We start from the raw sequence: 21,647 nt of genomic DNA, 5'->3' as shown, positions 1-21,647 counted from the left end.
TTAAATGAACCAAGCCCAAGTTCTAAGCAAATCTCATGACCCAATTTGAATTGGGTTCAAAATATGGCCTGGGTATAGGTAAAATATGCACCCATATGGGTTAATGACTTTGATATGTTCTCTAGAAACCACTATGGTATTTCAGCAGGCGTTATCTTAAAAATGCCACCTAAGATAGTTATAAATTTCATTTACATTGTTCTTCTTATAAACATTGGTTGATGCATTAAGCAACGTACACCACTAACATCCATATATATAAATGCATAACATAAAAACTTATATTGGCTATATTAAATCAAGTGGTTCCAAAATTTTATTTGATAATAGAAACATATTAAATTATTTCGTTGAGTCCCATATTTCATTGTCCCATAAATCATTTAGAATTTTAGATATTAATATGAACTAACATTTGACAAAAGAAAACCTCAAAGATCAAGTAGTTAATCTATTGAAAATCAGAGGATATTGTCATATGATATGAACCAACATTTCATTTAGATAAGTCATTGAGAACGAGGATTCAATTGCTAAAGCAAAATATGTTGGAAAAAGTTTTAAAATAGACTCTTTTCTATGTTTAGAAAGTAATTAATCACATGCATGTTATAAGTTAATGATTCTTTTCTTTTGTTCCCTCCAAATTTCTTTGAAAATTGTTTAGTCTCATATTTAAGAGGAAGATTAATTTGTGAAGGGTTTAAATAGAGATTTTTCTATTTACTTATACTTTGAAAACCCCTTATGTCTTATGGTGGCTTGCAGACGTTGCTACGCAACATGAAGGAAAAGATGCACCAACCAATATTGACTGCTTTGACTTTTGGTGGCCGGACAATGTGAAACTTTGATGGCATACTTTGCACTTCGCTCGTAGTGGCGCGAGGCACCTGGATCTGTTTTAACCAATCTGAGCCCACCTTTGACTATTTTGACCAAACCAATATTGAGTACTTTGACTTTTGGTTTCTACACATTCTATGGCTCATTTGAGAGAACTTAAGGGTCTTTATGTGTCTTTGTGATAGTTGGGTGGTTTTGGAGGTCTTTGACCATTGGTCAATCGTGTGTGACTGTTCAGGGTCATTTTTATTCAAAATTTAACACATTGGATTTATGATCATTTAAATTAATTTATCATCCAAAATCATTGTCTTCCTAAGTCTATAAAAACTCTTCATTCTCAATTTGTTGATCATCAATTTTTTTTATTCTCAAGTTTTTCATGTCCTTTTGGCTCTCATTTGGCTTGCAAGTAAGTATGTGAGAGAGACCACTTGGTCTTGCAAAGCAGTGACACTCTTGAAGTCTAAGCCTAGTTGTATCTTGGAGACTCAATTACACAACATCCCAATTTGCATATTCAAAAATCCGGAAGTGAGGTGATTGAAGTTCTAAAGATAGTGATTTTAAAAATGTGTCTCTAAGTTTGAGACCTCGATTTTCCAAAATCTTGTTTTTTGGACATTATGTTTCAATAAAATACACTTTGAGCAAGAATTAGTCTACTAATGTAATACTTATGTTTTATCATAGTAGAGCACATTTCTCATATCAACAATCATGAAGTAACAAATGTAGCCTCAATTTCCTCTTTCTCCTACAATACTATATATCATCTTTGAATTCTAACTGGGTGTGCATGCATTAGCCATTAATCTTTTATATTAGAAAAAAGGCACAAAAAGATCTTTAATTGAATCTACATGTTGTTGAGGAAAGATAACCCTCAAGTTATCATATAAGTGCCTTTCACCCGCACTGTCCAAATCATGAGATACAAATAATGGGTTTGGCTTGCACCTCTATGCTGACCTCACAACCTGAGTGAAGGGGTAGAGGAAGAAAATATGCAAGAATACCATATACACTTGCACTTTAACTGACACCTAGTTTTAGTAAACTAGTTTTAACTGACACCCCACTATGCCTTAAAAAACAAGAAAGAAAATGAGATAGGCAACTAAACTATCCTTCTCAATATATCATATTTTGAAGGGAAAGTTGTTTTAAGGCATAGTGGGGTGGGGCCTTGGCTGCTAGACAAGGCAATGCATATCATAGGCCCTGGGGGTAGGGGTTCTAGCCTCTGAGTTTTACACCGCCGTCACGACGACCATATCTATGGCAGGCTGAGCCAACATGACCAGGTCTTCATGCTTATGCAATTTCTTCAGGTTATAAATTAAAAAAAAAAAAATTTAAGTAGGTGCTGAATCTGACATCAAAATACTTTACATCAATTTGAATTATCTAGAGGAACTCAAAACCCCTAGGTTAGAATAGAAAATTGTGATTTTGTATATTTTATCAACAGGCCAGTTAGCGTAAGGATGTGGCCATAAAACAATCGTTGGGAGGCCACTCCAACGGTTGCATCCTCTCTCATGGCCTTAACAGTTTACTGTCAAGGGTTGTGACCCTTGGAGTTGAAGGGACTTCTCCATTGGATATGTATCAATCCAGCCCCCTTTCAGAAATATAAGAATGACCCTAGGGGCCGATTCTAATGATGATGAAAATGCATGTAAGTGCATACATTCATAGATTTCTGGAAAACAAGAAATCAAAGAAAGGCAAGAGGCTATGAGAGAAATTATTTATTCGTGGCGATTCCGTGCATAGCTGCTCACATTCAACCCCGGGTATGCCCTTCTGTGAGTGTCATACTTCTTACAGTGGTAAGAGTGCAGTTTGACAAACCCTGTTGATGATCAGATATGATTGGGTGTGCATGTATTGATGAAAGGATCAACCACAGTTAACCTTGACAAAAGCAAAAAAGAAAAATTAATGAAAAGAGGTTAGTAAATCAATTTTTACCCTCTGAAAATAAGAAAATTGTATAGGTACTTGTTCATACCCATTTTTTTCTGGTGATCAACGACCACCACTGGAGTCTGCCACCAGAATACTGTGGTTGGCAGTACGTTTGGATTGTCTCTAGTGATGTAGTTTGTCATTGGCTTCTTAAAAAAAAAAATAGAGAAAGGAAGGGCGTGACGAATACGAGAAACAACGAAGAAAAAAAAACCATGTTCGTGTCTAGTTCTCTGTGAAACACAATAAGTTGTTTGTTGGGGCATATCGACAAACAATTATTGTGCAGATATAAACCTTCTCATTGGGATAGGTATAGGGTTTTTGCTCTCAGGTCAGATACTAAGGCCTTTGTCGAAGAGATATAGTGACTGGAATAAGGAAAAAGTCAAGGGTTTTATTTGCCCTCTAATATCCAACAACATCGGGCTTATTCCGCCAAACTACTAGCATGAAAAAAATAATCCTAAAAGAAAATAATAATAATAGAAAGGGAAAACAAGGGGTTCCTTTATTCCATGTTATTACCTGCTATCCCCACCAGAATCCGAGCTAAGGTGGCTGGAAGATTGCCATCATCATCATCATCTCTTCTTGTTCTTCTTTGTGCATCGTCGGACACCACCATTGTGGGTTGAAAGGGTGCCAATGTCATCAGTAGTTTGGAGATCTCACTGACCATAACATATGTCAACCGATTAGAGCATCGGCCATACACCACTATCGGGGAATGGAAGGTCTCAAATAGAGAAGGAGAGGAAGAAAGTTCGATGAGCAGTTTAGGAGGGAAGGGTCAAGACCCTTCCCCTACTATTCCCCCCCCCCCCCCCCCTTTTTTTTTAAGCAAAATATCATAAGTCCCTGCCACTCTGATTAATATCTAAAAGGAATTATATAATTTTAGAAAGTCCCTCGAATTTTTGACATTTCTAAAAGGGGAATCTCACAATTAAGACCCAATGTCCACCTTTTGAAATTCTAGAAAGAGTCTGAATTTCTAATCGGGTTTCAACTTTTCTGAAATTATAAAATAGTAGGAAAGTCCCTTTGTAATTACAGAAAGATGTCACTCTTTTCTGAAATCTTTATTGTGATCAATCCTATAAATATAAGATACATACTGGTGACTAGACATTTTACACTAATCCTAGTATTCTCTCTTTAAGAATTAATGACAAACAATATTATCATTGCTAAATTTAAGAAGCTAAATATCTTAAGTGGGCCTATTTGGATTAGTTCTAATTAAATATATATAATTAATGGATTGGATCAGATCCCACTGTTTAAAATAGATGTTGCAAAATAAATGGTTTTTACAAAATGAAATGGATATAGTTAACCGGATTAGATCTATTAATTGATTGGATTTAAGACATAGTGGATACATTCAGATTGAGGCACCCTACTGGTATTGGATTAATCTAGTTCATTTTGGATTGTTTTGAAAAATTTACATGTGGGCCTGATAAACTTAAGATCAGACCCTGTGATATTAGAATCAGACTTGATCAAAACCAAATTGGATTAGATGCAATATAGTTTTGGATTAGCCAAGTTCTATCACCATATCAGATGTGGTGGGTTGAACCAAAGTGCGTAGATCTGGCTGAATCTAACTAGATGGTTCAAACTCATAAGAATTAAACTGACATGTTATATCCAAATTATGTCAAGTGATTTAGAAATGACTAAAAAGTACGTAGATCTGCCTGGATCTAACTAGATGGTTCAAACTCATAAGAATTAAACTGACATGTTATATCCAAATTATGTCAAGTGATTTAGAAATGACTAAATTGAGCCTATTTTGATCAAGTTTAACTATATTGGACCAAATGTGGGTTGGATCAAATCCACAATTAGGTTGCATCTGATATTGAAATCAGGTTGCACCAAGATGGATTCAAGTAGACCTTGTGACTCAATGAAATAGATCCTATTTGGTTCAGTCCCAATTGCTCTTGGATTTGATTGAGTTATATTGATAATGTCAATCCAAGTTGGATAGATCATTCAAATAAGATTGGATTTGGTTAGTCTTTGTGAATTAGATCCAACCTATAGTGTTTGGATTGGATCAACGAAATCATTTTGGATAAGATTCAACCTATAGCAATTATAATGATCCAAAATTAGACAATCAAATTCATTGGATTGTATTAGTAACTGAACTAAACTTAATCATGATGAATTGCATAGGATCCATTTAGATAAGATCATGTGAAACTGGGAGAATTGATGACTCAGTTTTGAACATGACTTATCCAATTTTGGTTGGGTTAGTCCAAAATTAGATCATATCAGATCCAATGAACTATGTTTGAATCCATTTACACCAAGTTTGATTTATGGGGTTTGTTTGGACTTAGAATATCTGATTGGACTTATTCGAGTCATGCAACTTATATTGAATCAGTTTGGATTCAACATTTTGGTTCAAACCTTATGGATTATATATAAAATCGGTTTGAATAAGACTCAATCATGCTTATTATGATTAGATCAAAATCAGAGCAAGTTTATTTAGACTCATTCTAATGATTCAATTTGGATGGGCTTTAATGGATTACTCAAGGTTGCATGAACAGGCTCAAATTCAGTCAAATTGGATTGGATTTAAATAGATCCAGTTAAGACAATTTGATCTAGTTAAACCAGATTTTAGTCAAGTTGGACAAGATAGAATCCAGTGTTTAAGGATTATATCTTCTTGGCTTAAACTAAATGGACCAAAGTTCAGGTTAATCCCTCTAAATCATACATATTGGTTGGTTTAAATCAATGATAATTAATCTTAATTATATTGGTTGACTCAAATCAATAATAATTAATCTTGACTGAATGGGTTAAATCTCATATGTTTATTAATGGGAATTAAAAACTTAAAATTTGGCTTAAACTCATGCAATATATTTAGGATCCAGGTTGAAGATGGATTTGGATAAGTATAATAGAATTATGAAATGTTTTACTTTCTTATGTGTTATGGATAGCCTTGGTTAAAATTTTATATTAGATCAAAGAGTATCATGTTGTATATAGATCCATATTGACATTATGAGATCCATGATGGTTTTATGTTGACAGTGCATGTTTTGTTGGATTTGCTTTATTGATATTTTATGCTTAGATGTCATTGATGGATTAATTCAATTTAGTAAAGATTTTTTTGTTGGATCTGGATAAGGTATAACTAGATAAGTTTTGAGCTTAAGCATGTAAAAATTATGATTTGAACTATAGTCAAATCATATTAATTTGTAATTAAGCATATGAATGAACTTGATATATAATCAGTTTGAATCCATATAGAGTTGCTTAACTTTGTGCTTGTATCAAGCCTATTTTGAATGCCTTGATGATAATATCTCAAGTTGACGTGGATATATAAAATTCATAATAGCATAATAAGATTCAAAAATATCTTAAGGGTTATGCTTTATGAATGGTCCATGATTTGTTACAGAATAATGTAATGGGTATGAATAGTTGGGTGTTGGACATTTTTTTATCTATGTATATAATGGATTTTGACTATAGGCAAATCCTATATAACCCATGGTTTTGCTTGAGCATTCTAGCCTTGCATGGAGTTCAAAATTTAACTTGATGATAACATCTCAAGTGAATTTTATGACCCATATGAATCCATTATAATGTGTATGCTAATAACATGGATTTGAACTATAGTCAAATCTTTCATAACCCATAATCGAATGCATAACCAAGTGGATACGTTCTATGTCTTGATATGACATTATATCTATTCGACTTAGATGATAATCATATGAATTTAGATGATAGTCAAATTCTGAATGATATATTATTGTCTGGCTTGATGAGAATATCTCAAGTCAGATTTGGATATAAATTGAATCATATAAACTTATTTTTAAAACTAGATATGGATCTAAAGGTTCAAGTGTTCATTTGATATGTCAAGACTCTTAAAAATGAGTTTATAGTCTATGACATAATCATTGTAATGAGATGAAAAAGAATCTCATATCAAATTGATTAGAGGAATTGTGTTTTAACCTAAGAAATAATACATATGTTTGACATGTGATGCTTTGCATTGATATGCATGAGAAAAGTGAGAGTACATTTAAAATTTTCTTTTGCATGTGAATAATAGTGATAAATAATTATCATGAATTAAGTTTCTTAAATGGTTTATTGCATGAAAAGCTAATTGAATATCATAAGGCTAATGTATTGTGTGCAATATGAATTGAATAGTCCAATTCATGATGATTTAGATATGGATATATATCGATTCAAAATGATAAGTGATAAGGCCTGATAAGAACATATTTTGTATATATGTGATAAATAAAAGATGAATGCACACAATGTTAATTTTCTTTGTTGTTTTCTAATGATGCACATGAATAGTGAGAGTTTGGTTTACCAGTAAAATGATATATGTATTTTTCATGGATCCATGCATGTTATGAAAGTTTTCCACTAATGTGCATGTAACTTCTATCTGTAAGTCAAAGTATGTTATACTAACTTAGTACAGACTATTTGCAATATTGGCACAAGATCTCTAGAGGTCATGGAAGAGTCATAAGAGACCTCAGTTGACCAATTTATACATATGAGCATATATGAGATAAGACAACGTTGTCGATATATGATATATGAGCAAAAATATGTTAAAATTCACCATGGTGGTACTCTGAATAAGAGTATATGTTTGTTTGCTTTATTAAGTTTTTTAATGCATATGTTTGATGCATTATTTGCACACTAAGGGTTATAATAAAAGGATAATTGAAAATTCCATATATCTATGTGAGATAGATATAACTTAGATCATGATGATGAAATGCTAGCAAAAAGACCTCATGATGTCATGAAAAATCTATAGTTTATATGAATAAGTCTCAATCCTTGATATGCATGTTAACATAAAAACTCATATATCTTGAAGATAATTATTCTCAAGATATTATGAAAAACCTTTTTCATGCACATTATGATAAGTTTGGGATGAGTATAAAATTTTACATGTTCGTGAGAGATACATTGATGATGATTAGTGTAACAACTAATATCATATACAATTTCATGCCATGTGAATTGTGTCCCATAATTAAAGAATTAACCATTTTGTTTGATGCATGATATGAAAATGAAAAACATATAGCAAGTGAATTGTTTATCTTCATGTGGTATGAAAGGTGCTTTTAAGGCATGTGAGTAGGATAAGATTCAATTATCTATAAATAAAAGCCTTATAAGAAACATATAGAAAATTCACAGAATGCGTGACTAGAATGCGAGTAATAAAAGCCTTATGAGGTATGTATGAAAAATCTGCAGAATACGTGACTAAGCATACAAATAACATAAGTGTATTAAAGTAAAACCCAGAAGTGAGAGTAAGTGTGGTAATATAATTGTCCCTTATAGCCAAGTAAGAGATGTAAGGATGTGACCATGCAACAACCATTGGGAGGCTACTCCAACGGTTGCATCCTCTCTCATGGCCTTAACAATTTAGTGTCAAGGGTTGTGACTCTTGGGGTTGAAGGGACTTCTTCATTGAACATATACCAATCCAACCACTTTTTAGGAATATAAGAATGACCCTAGGGGCCAATTCTAATGATAATGAAAATGCATATATTCATAAATTTTGGAAAACAATAAATCAGAGAAAGGCAAGAGGTTGTGAGAGAAATTAATTATCTATCCGTGGCGATTTCGTAAGTAACTACTCATGTTCAACCCCGGGTCCGCCCTTCCGCAAGTGTCGTACTTCTTACAGCTAACTTGATAGTTAAATGAAGCTATGACCTTATATAGCTATACTGCATTTAAATTTGAATAAAATTCTAGGTCAAAGGACATTATGCTTGCAAAATTATCGCCTCTAAGTCCTTGTTCACATTAGGCCCAATTTTTTTTTAGTTCAACTCAATATAACTCTAATCTAATCTTGATTCAATCGATCTCGGTCCAAATATCCATAATAAAAGACAAGAAATCTGGGTTGTATTGGACTCAATGGCAAGCATGCACGAGAGTTGATCATGGGTAATATATTGGTTACATGGCCTCATATGCATCTTAAGGGCTCACTTAAATGCCTTGGATCTGATCTGGTATGGTTCTCACTAATGTGGTGAAGCCCATGATAAGATCCTAGCACATACAAATGCCATAACCAAAATCCCTTTTCCTTTTATTTCAAGGACAATCCTTGAAATAAGGGTCCGAGAGGGAGAGATACTTGAATCTTTGTTCAAGAAAATCACTTGGTCCTGATTTAAACTCACCCTAAAGGACCATAATTTGGGTTCAACTTAATTATGTGCCTTGTTGAGCTTAAAGAAACTAGGGTCATGCTTGGCTCAAATGTGGTTTGTTTTCAGAAAACCACTACGTACATCGATTGAATGAAGAGGGAGCAACTTTGGAAAGGCTTCTAATGTGGATAGTTAAATATAATTTCGATGTGCAAATCTATGCAGCAAACTAAGGAATGACATATATGAAATAAGGGAACTCATAAACGCTCTTGGAACACAAGAGGAATGACAATCAAAGTATGAACAATGAAAATAACATGTTTGATGTAAATTCTCTAAACAAAAACATATTTGATGTAAATTAATTTTGTACAAATATGTAGAAAAATCTAATACTTGGGAGACATCTATGGGATGGGGAGGGGGTGCAAAAGTGCCCAAAAAAGTGTACTCTGACCGAAGTTCCCCTAAATAAAGTAAATTGCTTGTTACACTTGAAAACCAAGTAGATGAAAAATCCAATTAAAGAATGTGATTAGCTATTGACGTAAACTAGGAATCAAATTTAAGAGCGCTATCAACTATGATTACCAACTATGAATAACAGGAAAATAACTGAAAATTGAATTGAAAACTGAAAATTCAAGAAAATAGTTCAAGGAAATAATAGAAGCAAGAAAAGTTCCACCAGAAATCAAAGAATTCCCTCTCTCATCCCTTTCCCATCTATTTATAGATGAGAAACCCAAGCTAAGGCTAACACTGATCGTCTTATGAACCCACTCCTCTGATCCAATCAAACCTCTGTTTGAACCCTCTTGAGGCACAACCAAAAGTGACGGACTGTATGCACACCTCCTTTGTCCTCTCATTCTCATGGCAGATCTATGGACGATGCACTCCTCTTGACTCGGTTCTAGATCTATAGCATGATCCATTTTGGAATTTGGCCCGTCATCTCAAAATGAATCCGATCCAAGAACACCTGTATCGAGGCCATCCTGATAATTCTGGACCTGCTCTGTCTCACACCTGACTGGAGCCTGGAGAGAATTCAGCTCGAACGAATTTGGTTGCTCATGATAGGGATAGAGATCAACAATATTGAAAATTGGAGAAATTTGCCAATCAGAATATATGTATAATTTTTTTTCATCATTTTCTAAAAAATAGGGTTAGCTTTATTGCATTTATCCAACCAGAACCAGTGGGCTTTTAGACTTTGCAAAAGTTTGTGCAGGATTAATTCCTTCACTTAAAAAAATGTAGGGTTTTCTTATTAGGTTTGGGCTAGTCTTTTGGACTCCAACATGGACATGAAAAGAATGGTTTGGGCTAGTCAGACCTGCTAAAAAATGGACTTGGGTGCATTGTTTTACCTTTTATTGGGGAGGCAGCTTCGTCGCTTTGGGTTGGGTCTGCGCTAGGTTTCTGTCGTTTTGCTCTACCTGTCTATTTGGGCTTCTCCGAAATATGGGTCAGTGATGCAAGAGTAGAGCAACACATATCTAGGTCTATATGGTTTGTTTGATCATTTAAGATCCATATTATTTTAGTTTGGATATTTTCTTGTTTTGAGTCATTGTAATGGATATTGGATCTGAGTAATTGATCTATATTTTATTTTTGTAGTTTAGTAGGGTTAAGATCTATTTTCTTACTTAATGTTTGTCAAAAGTGGTAGTTTAGGTCTATTAATTATGGTTATGATTTTTTTCCTATAAATCTAGGATTAGAGGCAGTTGAGACTTGAATTAGATTTCACAAGTTATTTTCATTTTATTCAAGCTATTTTCTGTAATTTCTTATTATTTTCTAACAATTTTTTTAAAATTTTTAGCTATTTTCATATTTATTTCCTATTTTCCTAGATACTTTGATGTGGATTAGAATTTTCTCATAAATCGAGCATCCGATTTACATCAATTGGTAACTGAGTGAGGATCATTATCTCTATTCCATTCGAAGGATGGTTCTATTGGTTCCTTCAGTTTCAAGGCATTCAATTCAAGAAGCAACAAATGACATAAACAAGTATGAATATGATGAGGATTATGCAAGCAATCAAAGAACGCCAAAGGAAGGATGATCAAATATTTCTAAGGATGGAAAAGTTGATTGAAAAATTCATGCGACATTCAAATGCTTGGATGAAGAGGAACACATACGTCATAGAGGATGACAGCAAGAACCTGAATCAATCGGGTGATTCAGCAGTATCGACAAGGACGTTTTGATGGGTCCTTTGCAAGCGATGCTCAATTCCACAATGAATCTACAACAGTCCATCGTGTAGCCATCAATGATGCCATTGAAGGGCAACAAGTCTTGAGTTGCCACACTACCACTACTTTTTCTCCCTCTCTACCTCTCCTAGCACAAGAGGACCCAAGAGAAGGTGTTCCAGCTTGCCCTTACCCTCCCAATGACAAACAACCAGAGGGGGTAGGCCGACTGGTAGCCAACCCACCAGTGGGACAATCCCATCCACCTGCTGCTGGAGAAGAGGGACAAGGGCTTGTTGCCCTTCTTCTCCCCTTTCCTCTGCTAACTTTGCGGACACCAACGAAACAACCCTGGTGACCCACCACCAGACAAGAGGGCCCAACCCATTAGACAAATTTGAGGGAGGGTGTTACCTACCCCTCCTCCTTCCTCTTTTTTGGTAGGGCAGGGCCGAACCATCGACAGGACATTGTCTAGCAAGCTCATGCTGAACGGGACCAGTCAGTGGGGGGTTGACCCACTGGCGAGAGGTCTTACATCATCGTAGGCAGGAGAAGACCTTTTGCCCATCTCTGTTGGGCAAGGAAACCCGATCAAGGTTTTCCTGTTCGAATGGCCTCTCCATTGAGTCAGATTAGGGGAGGCTCGATTTTTTGAACCAGATCTCCCAGAAAATCAGACCTGAAGCCAGTTTGTAGACTCATGCACCAGTTTTGTTGGGTTTGGGTCTGGTTCTGGCATATGGGCTGTCGGTTCCTAGCTTGGTGGATCTTGATCAATATCCAAGTCCATCGGGTAGGGTCACGCCACCTATTTTTGGTCAAAATTCATGAAACCAAACCTAATTGAATTCAAACGAAGCTCTAGTTACAAACTGAACTGGGTCAAGACCAGACGCATACATATTTTGGATTTGAATTAGAGTTAAATCAGACATATCTTTCTCAAGCTTTGATTCAATATCTGACTTATCCCATTCTGGGTCTGATGAATCAATATATTCTCGATTAAGTTGCGATCCAACTAGATATTTATCAAGCACATTATCCTAGCCACACAAACCCAATTCTAACATGTATCCACACTCCTTCACATCAACCCTTAACCTACCTGCACCCACCCATTTGTCCCATGAATCCCCTACACAGGCCTACCCAAATCAACCCAATATATTTAAGACCTTAGACTTGCTCGAACCAGATCAGTATAGGCTTTCACAAATAGATATGGATGGGTTACCTTCAGAGCGGGTCTAATTTTTTTTCAACCATCTACTTCAGATCCATTTGACCCATTTTACTTTGGAGGCATCAAGTATGACTCTATTTGTTTTATAAAGAATGTTTATGGTTTCAGTATGCATGTTGGGGTATTCGTTCAGTTTAGAGGTCTACATTAAGATCCATCTCTATATTATGAGCTCACAACCCACAAGGTGGAACAGAATTGAAAAAACTCAAGCGGGATTCAGACTTAAGGACAAGTCTTCTCAAACCTGAGAATAATGATCTAGGAGCACAGCAACACATATCTAGGTCCATATGGTTCATTGGATTATTTAAGATTCATATTATTTTAGTTTGAATAGTTTTTTTTTTTGGATCATTATAATGGATATTGGATCTCATTAATTTATGCATATATTTTAGTAGATTTGTTTTTTCAAATAATGTTGATTAAAAATGATAATTTAGGTCTACTGGGATTATGATTTTTTTCCTTTAAATATAGAGAAGATCTAGTATTAGAGGGAGTTGAGACTTGAATTGGATGTTAGAAGTTGTTGTTTTCATTTTATTCTAGTTATTTCTTGCTTTCATTAATTTTCTGTAATTTTCTTGAATTTTTAGCTATTTTCATATTTATTTTCTGTTTTCCTAAGTAATTCATAGTGGGTTAAAATTTTCTCATAAATCCCGCATCCGATTTACATCAGTCGGTCGGGTCAGTCCGTGGCACACCACTACTTTTTAGCTTGCTTTCTTTATTGAGTTTCTCAATCAAACCCTGCTGGCACACGAGTGTGTTCTTAGTTTTCAGAGGTGGGCCACATAAGATTAGGAGGTTGTGGGGCCTCACTTTTAAATAGCTTTGACCAGATCATATAAAAAAATGATTGAGGTTGAGTGCAGTCTAAATCTACTATTAGGCCCTTGTACCTTGTCTAGATAATCTCTAATGTGATATTAATTGGTCCAACGAAAGACTTGTCAAAATATGGTTTTCAATTTATTGATTGATGAAAACAATACATGCACACAAATGAGACTTCTTGGAATTTATGAGTAGATCAGACACATCCAACCAAGTCAAAGACCATCATATACAATTGATGCTAGCCGATCACCTCCATGATCCAAACTAGGTTCAAACCTTAGTTAAAAGTTTAGTTTTTGAGACTCTTTTTTTACCTTAATCTCATAATAAGTTAAAAATTCACCTTTTAAGAAATATATTGGAAAAAACTCATATTTACAATTAATAAAAACACTAAAATATTAATAAATATTACAAGAACATTGCATTTTAAAATTAAGTGTTCTAAGGTTTACTATGAATTTTTAACAATTTTCATTTTTATGACATTAAAATTTTCATGATAAGTTCACCACAAAAATCAAATATTGGCAATATTTCTAACCATGGTCCGAACATGTTGAGGTGTTCTTTTTTTTTTTACAGTCCAAGAAAAAATTCCCTCATCACCAACTGCACATTGACTGACCTCCGGTTGGTAAAACCCTTGATGTCTTCCCGCCCCCAACCCCCAACCACCCACACACACACACACACACACACACCAAGTACACCTAGCTTTTATATGGTTTTTTTCATAAAGACAGAAAACCACCCTTGAAAGGTTGTAAACCCGGGCGACATTCTTTGACCCCAAGGTATGCAACCTAGCTTCGGCTTCTGCAATTGGGATAATGCTTGCAGGAATCAAACCCTGACTGTCCTATGACAACTAGGGGTGTCAACAAGTCGGGTTTGGTTCGAATCCAGGTAGAGCCAGACTCGAACCCAATTTTTAGGTATCGTATCGAGTTTGGACTTGGGTCTAATCAGATCTACTATAAAATAAACTATACTTGAACCCGATAAAAACTACATGAATCAGACCTGGACTTTACTTGGTAAAACCATATTTTTTATCATTCTTACATTGAAAATTGCGGGTCTTAATCGAAACTCCGGTCAAGTTCAGGTCTGTATAAAATTTCATAAACTATACTCGGGTCCATGTATTAATCAGACCTTCAGGTCCGAACCTGGGTCTTAATTGAGTCTTATTATTTATCACCATACCCCGACCCTGTAGGGTTTGTTTGGGTTGGGATCAGGTTCGGGTAAACCTGACACCCCTGTTGACAACCTAGGCCTGTTCCAGCTAAGCTAACCCTTCGGTCTGTCTTAATGATTTGAATTTACCTTTTAATTCACCAATTCAGAGACCATAACTTATTAATTGCGACAAGATTGTTACTTAACAATTTAGAATTAAAATTTTGAGCAACTACCTAAACAGTGAAGTGAGGGAGGAAGGGGTTACATTTATTTCAGTAGTTGAAGCCTGCATGAGAAAACACAAACGGTTGAAGGTATTGAAAAGCCAAAAAGAAAGAATAAATCAGTGGATGCCAGTGATGGAAATAAATGAATGCTGATGAAACAATGATTTCGATGTTAATCATTTTCATCTCATTTAATATGGTGCATTTTCTGGTTTTTGACTTGAAAGAATTCCTAACTACCAATGTGCGTTGAGCAAAATCTCCTTGTTCATCTTTCATATGACTTCTTTAAAACAAGAGACCAATCAGCAACCCGGAGAATAACTCAGTTCTTACATTGATATTGTTCTTTTAAAATATCGTAAATTCATCGCAGTATTTTAAAAAATATCTTCTACATCTAAAATGTGGTTATTTTATCCCGAAAGTAACATTTTTTAACAATTTTATGTTCCTTATATTTCACTTTATTTTATATATATTTGCTTGCATCGTTGAAAATACATGTATGCTGATTTTTTCTTGCAGTATTTTCAAAAATATCTTCTACATCTAAATTGTGGGGCTTTTATCCCAAAAATAACATTTTTGTTAACAATTTTAAATTCCTTATATAATATTTCACTTTACTTGATATATATTTGCTTGCATCCTTGAAAATACATGTATGCTGATTTTTTTTCAATATGTTCTCAAGAAAGGCAAATTTTTTAGTTTCTCCCAAGAATTTTTTAGCTTGTTAGAAAATGAGAATAACGAGATTTATGACATTGTGTTCAACTAATACTGGGTTTAGACTAGGAAGGCTCTGAGTCGTTCAGCACATTTGGTTGCTCATGATGCTTTTGTTTGGAATTTAGGGTTTTGCGGATGTGTGTGTACAGGCCAAGAAATCAGGGTTTTGGGATTCTGGTTCGATTGATGCAAGTTGGGGTTTGATATAGTTCTCTTGTTTAAATTTTTGTTTGGTCGTTGGAACAGGTGAAGAAAAAGCTACAGAAGTCGGAGCAGGGGAGAATTGCATTGAGGCAGGCAATCAAGGTCCTGGAAGCATCGGTCGGCCACCTCGGGGATGAGAAAAATGAGCTCGAAAGAGGTAAATATATGCACAGTCTGTTGGTATCATGTTTCTTAGGCCGACGGCTCTTGTGTTTACGTTTAAGAACGTGTAGTTTGGATTGGAAGGTGTTGGCATGCATTATTCGTCGTTCTTTGCTTTATCAAATGGAAAATCAATGGACCTCATTATGGTCATCAAGAAACTATGATAAGTAAATTTAATTATCTAAAGGGATCTTTGGATGTCATCCGCCCTCTTATCGCTAATGGAAGGATAACAGCTTATCCCTGTTTTCTATATGAATGATTGCATACAATGTTATTGATCTTCCGGCTATTTTGGATAAATGGGTGCACTGAAGTCTCCTAATGATATTGGTTTTGTTTATTTTCATCATCTGCTACATGTGGATAAGAAATGAAGACGATGGAAACATTGCCAAGTTTTCTAACATAAATTGCAGTTCTGTTACTGTTGACTTTTTCTATTCTTATGATTAATTTACTTTAAGATCTTGATCCTTAGTGTTCTTTTTTTCAGCTTTGCAAGTAGAGAGAATGGGTGCAAAATTGGACAGAGAAGCTGCTGAAAAGGAGTTGTCCAATAAGAAAGAGTTAGAGAGGGAAATATGCAGCCTGAAACAAGAGATATTTGAATTGCAGAAAATTAATGTCTCGAGTTGTCAAAGCGAACATGCAGATGGTAAACTTGCCAGCCGTATATTGGAATTGGAGGAGGAGGTAAAGAGACTCAAAGACGATCTTGAAAAAGAGAGACGCAGAGGAGACTTGGCGAACAAGAAGGTCGAAGCAACAAAGAAGCAAGCAGATGCTGAAAAGCAGAAAGCTGAGGAGGCAAAAAAGCAAGCAAATGCGGAAAAAATTAAGGCAGATGAAGAAAGGAGACATGCAAACCTGGAAAAAAACAGGGCAGAAGAACATAGATGTGTTGCGGAAGCAGCCAAAAAAGAAATTGACGAGGAAAGAGCAAAGGTAGTTCAAGAGAGGGCAAAAGTAGAGGAGGCAAACAAACGAACTGCAGTTGAAAAAAAGAAGGCTGATAGAGAAAAGAAACGTGCTGATTCAGAGATGAAAATAGCACAAGAACTCAGGAAATCTGTTGGGGTGGAGAAGAAAAGGGTTGCAGATGAAAAAATTCGTGCAGACAATATGTCAAAGATGTTGGAGGAAGAGAGGCAGAAAAGAAAAGCAGTTGAAAAAGAGCTCCAGGATGCCCCTTCTGCAAGAAGAGAGAGCAAGCAATGTCCACAATGTGTTGCAAGAGAGGACATTCGTGTCCTGTCCAGTGATAATAGAATTAAGAAGTCACCAAAAGAGAAGTTGCTAAAGGAAAAATTGAAGTTCAAAATGCAACAGTTAGAGCATGTTGAAAGAGTGGCCAAGGCCGAAAGGACACAGAAGGATCTTTTGCGGCTTGAAGTATCTCTTTTAAAGCAGGATGCCATTCAATTTTCTCATCGTCTAAATATACTTGAAAATCACTTTTCTTGTGATGTTGGAAATATGAATGGTTCAATTGTGAAGGTTGGTATTGGATAACTTGTTAAATATGTTTTTTATTTATTATTGTTTATTTTTTGTTTTATTATTGTTAATTAATGATTTTCTTTTTTGGTTCATATCGCCGACCCCAATTGTTTTGGGATGAAGGCGTAGTTGTTGTTGTTGTTATTGTTTATTTTTTGTTGAATCTGATAACAATCTACGTCTTTGGGACTAAGCATAGAGTAGGTGCTTTTCATATCAACCTCAATTTTTTTTAATCATTTGTTGTTGTGTAGAGTGATGCCTTTACCTGAGTTATGCTTGTTTCTTCTTTTGTGTATTCTTAACATCATAAATTTTTTTGTGTAGAGTGGTGCCTTGGCTCATCAAGTCAATCTTGATTTAAAGAGAAAATCACCAATTATGGCATCATGCAACTTTTATAATCAAAATGATATGGAGTTGAGCCAAGGACATTACGGAACTATGGAATGCTCAAATTACCACACTCAAATTTAAGTTTACATTAGTTTTGTTTTCTAGAATACAAAGAAAAAAATACTCATCTTTTACACCATCTAAGCAAGATTAAAAGCCCAAAAACCTGCTACATTCAGAGTAATGGAATTTTTTTATTGGTTCAGAAATTCTACTACAGAACTGTAAAGTTCAACACGTCGGACTACCATGAAGCAATATTAGAACTTCAGCTGCCAAAAATGTCTAGAATTCTGCTCACTTTGGGAAACTGAACTCAATCACGTCTGAACATAGAATATTTCTCTTTACATCTATTTGTGCCCTGAGTATTGCTTGCTCATTAGAGGAGGCCTAACATAATAGAGATGTAGAAACCGAAAAGAAGGCCCGCCATGGGTGATTGGGCACCGGCGCTGCTGCTACCATTGCCTGCAAACAAACCATAAAGAGAAGCCTTCAGATGCAACTTAAGGGTAGGGTCCATGCTGGTTCAACATAGTTGGATCTTCGTCAGGCAAAACCAAGTTGGGTCAAAATGGTTTGGCACCTCAACTCGCACTCTGATTTGGAATCAGGGTGATTTGAAATCCCAGGGCAACCCGTGCCGTGATTTCGAATCAGAATGATTAAAAAATCACGGCTGCCTGAAATCTCATGTTGGGTTGACCCATCTGAACCGGTTTTATTCTTGACCTGACTCAAACCCAGACCCACTTTATACCCGTACCACAACCAATTATATACCCAAACCTTTTTTAAATGTGAACCGACCCGAACAAAATCTAAACTTATGATACATTTTGAATATCATGAGATATCATTGATATCTTTTTATATTTAGATTTGGGCATTGTTTAGAATAGTTAATAAAACTTGTCATTTGTTATCATATACCGAATAGTTGATTCCATTAATGTACATTTTTTTATTGGCAGGTATGTAGATCTAGAATACCATTCATATCAAGACCCGAGATGAAATCCGAACCCATTAAGACTGGAAACATTTATACCCAAACCCGTTAAACCAGATGGATATACTTTTTCAGTCATACCCAAACCCGAACCCGACTCAAATTAAAAAGGGTCCATTAAAAACCTGACCCGATTATACCCAAAGCCAAACCCGAATTAGATTGGGTCACGTTTGGGTATTACTTTTAGACTCGATTCAGAATTGGGTCTGATAAGACCCAAACTGACCCGGTTACACCCTTAGTCGCTAGGCCTATGCCAAGAGAAAACCTTTCCATCACCGGCTGCACTTTGACCGACCTCTTGTTGGAAAATCCCAGAAGTCTCCTCGGTTCACCTGGGAGTATGCCCAGCTTTGGCCTTGCGCCACGGACACTCTTCTTGGGTTTCAAAGTCATGACATCCGATAGAGTTGGTGTTGTTCAAAAGTCACCCCCACCACATGAACAGAACCACATTTCGGAAGTGGTTTCAAGTATGGTTTTAAAACCCAGTGACTCGTGACTGGGTCATGTTAACTTTATATTTTATATAAAATATATAACTATATGTATATACTATCTATATTTTATAGTATATATTTTACCAATATAATATATATTATATGATATTTTTTATAATATATTTAATGTATAATTTTATTAATACGTGTATAATTATATTTTTATATAATATACATAATATTTATATTATATTTTATATAATATAGAATAAATGTAATTATGTATAAAATATATTATATATGTATATACATATATGCATGACTCGGCCATAACTCGGTCGAGTTTTGTAAAAATCGAATTCAACCTATTTTTGACCCGGTACTGACCGATTCAGGCAGAGTCAACCGAGTCAATGGGTTAACCGGGCGAGTTTTTAAAATATGCATGTGGTGTGATCCGAAACTCTATACCAACAGTCTGTACTGGCTCTCGAGGAACGCTTTATATAATTTCATCCGCCCCAGAGACACAAGAAACGGAAACATTGTCCTTGTTGAATGACGGAATTTTAGGTGGGGTACGAAACTTTGGGGAAAAATATTCAGGGACGAAACAGTCCCCAGCGGCTGCTTGCCACATGATTGCAAAATACGCATTCCCAAAAACCAAGGACAGGACATGACAGTCAGTCCCAGGGTTGAGCTCTTTTGTCCCAGGAAGCGGGTGTCTGGGCGGTGCGTCCTGGGATGCAAGCGCGCCCCCCCCAAACCATCTAAGCTAAAAATCTTCCTACTTGTACATATATTTCACTGATCAAATTTTAGCAGGAAGAACCAGGCAATTCTGATTTTTACCGAAAACCAACGGACCTATGGGATAATGGGAGCTCAAGTTATTGGATTCGGTGTCCTAGATCGTTTGCTAAGAGTTTCGGATTAATTGACTCCAACAAGAGAACTCACTCGGGTTAGTATTTCTGGTTGAATTACCTGGACCACTTGGTGGCTGTGCTGGTGAGACAGATAAAACCGGTGGCATTGATTGAGAAGGAGAAGGCGGATTCGCCGGTGTTGCTGGCGGATTCGCCGGTGTTGCTGGCGGATTCGCCGGTGTTGCCGGAGGTGCCGGCGGAGATGCTAGGGATGCCGGAGGAGGAGCTGGTGGCAGTTGAGGAGACAAAGGTGGCAATGCCGGCGATATCGCCGGAGATGCCGCCAACTTGTCGAAAAGGAATCGGTAAATCTCGTACCTCACGAAGCAGCTGCTGCCGACAACACGACCTCCTTGTTTCTTATCACAACAGACCGGGATTTCTCCAATTGCAGCGTCTAAACACTTCTTGCACTTGCTCATAGAAAGGTCCCTCGTGCACTGAACCATACCATTTATGCTCTGCGTGCCATTGTATTTGATGGATCCGGTTGCAAACATGATCCTAGACTCGTTTGAAGTCGCCAGGGAGGTCAGATTATGCATCAGCGTCACCAAGCTTTGGTTAAAAAGAATCGGGTCGGGTATGTTGTTTGTGTTCCACATAAAGAATTCATCCTTCCTGTCGATTGCACCAAAGAAATTGGCATGAGAGTAGCGCAGGAGGCAATAATCGAACCAAATGATGGCGGATTTTCGGTTGGGACAGTTCTCAACGATCTGTGAGGCTGCTCCGGTCACGCACATCTCGCAGTTGGCGGAGGGGACATCGCCTCGGCAGAGGGCGAGGCCGTGGACTAGGTTAGCGCCACTACCGGTGGTGGTGTGGTAGAAGCCAGTGGAGGAGACATTTGAAGTTAGGGAGGAGAGGAGGGTGTTCAGGTTGTATTGGAAGGTGCTGTTGGCCTTGTAGCTTGACGTGGAGTTGGAGCACATGGTATTGAGAAGTTGGGCGTGGCTAAGGTTGCCTCCCAGGAGCATAAAAGAGAAGAGAAGGATGGCAAATTTGAACATAGATTCGATGGAGTTCATCGTTAAACACACACACACAGACACACAGAGAGAGAGAGAGAGAGAGATGTGATTCTTGTGAACAAAGGTAGGCTTTTATGGACAGCGCAAATACAACTTTAAATTGGTCAACGTGAAAAAGACTTTGTTTAAGGCATTTTTTTATTTTGAATAATAAAATAAAAAAGTTTTGGTAAAGTTTTGGCTTTTAGATAAAGGAAGAGATTTATGCATGTTTTTGCTCTACAAGAATTCGTATCCAAATTAAGATTTTGAATTAGTAAAATATGAGTTGACTTCTTTTCCATCAATTATTATAGTTTGCAGTTTCACTTAAGTTTCCTATGATTTTCTCTATTTTTATGAACCTTTTTACTATAACGTTCTTTATGAACTTATTAAGATACGTTA

General features: G+C 36.1%; 1 pseudogene across 1 annotated transcript; it reads right to left on the bottom strand.

Moving 5' to 3' along the window:
* Positions 1–18,013: 18,013 nt before the first annotated feature.
* Positions 18,014–21,257, bottom strand: LOC149830801 (antimicrobial ginkbilobin-2-like protein pseudogene; annotated as a pseudogene). Its single transcript, XR_016432959.1, has 2 exons — positions 20,285–21,257; positions 18,014–18,307 (listed from the first exon to the last, which is right to left on the bottom strand). The product of XR_016432959.1 is annotated as an antimicrobial ginkbilobin-2-like protein pseudogene (transcript).
* Between the last annotated feature and the right edge of the window lie 390 nt (positions 21,258–21,647).

The sequence above is a fragment of the Nuphar pumila genome, chromosome 7 (genome assembly GCF_984573655.1).
Source record: "Nuphar pumila chromosome 7, dmNupPumi1.hap1.1, whole genome shotgun sequence".
Taxonomy (NCBI): Eukaryota; Viridiplantae; Streptophyta; class Magnoliopsida; order Nymphaeales; family Nymphaeaceae; genus Nuphar; species Nuphar pumila.
The sequence above is the reverse complement of the archived record's forward strand: the minus strand, read 5'-3'. Positions and strand labels throughout refer to the sequence as shown.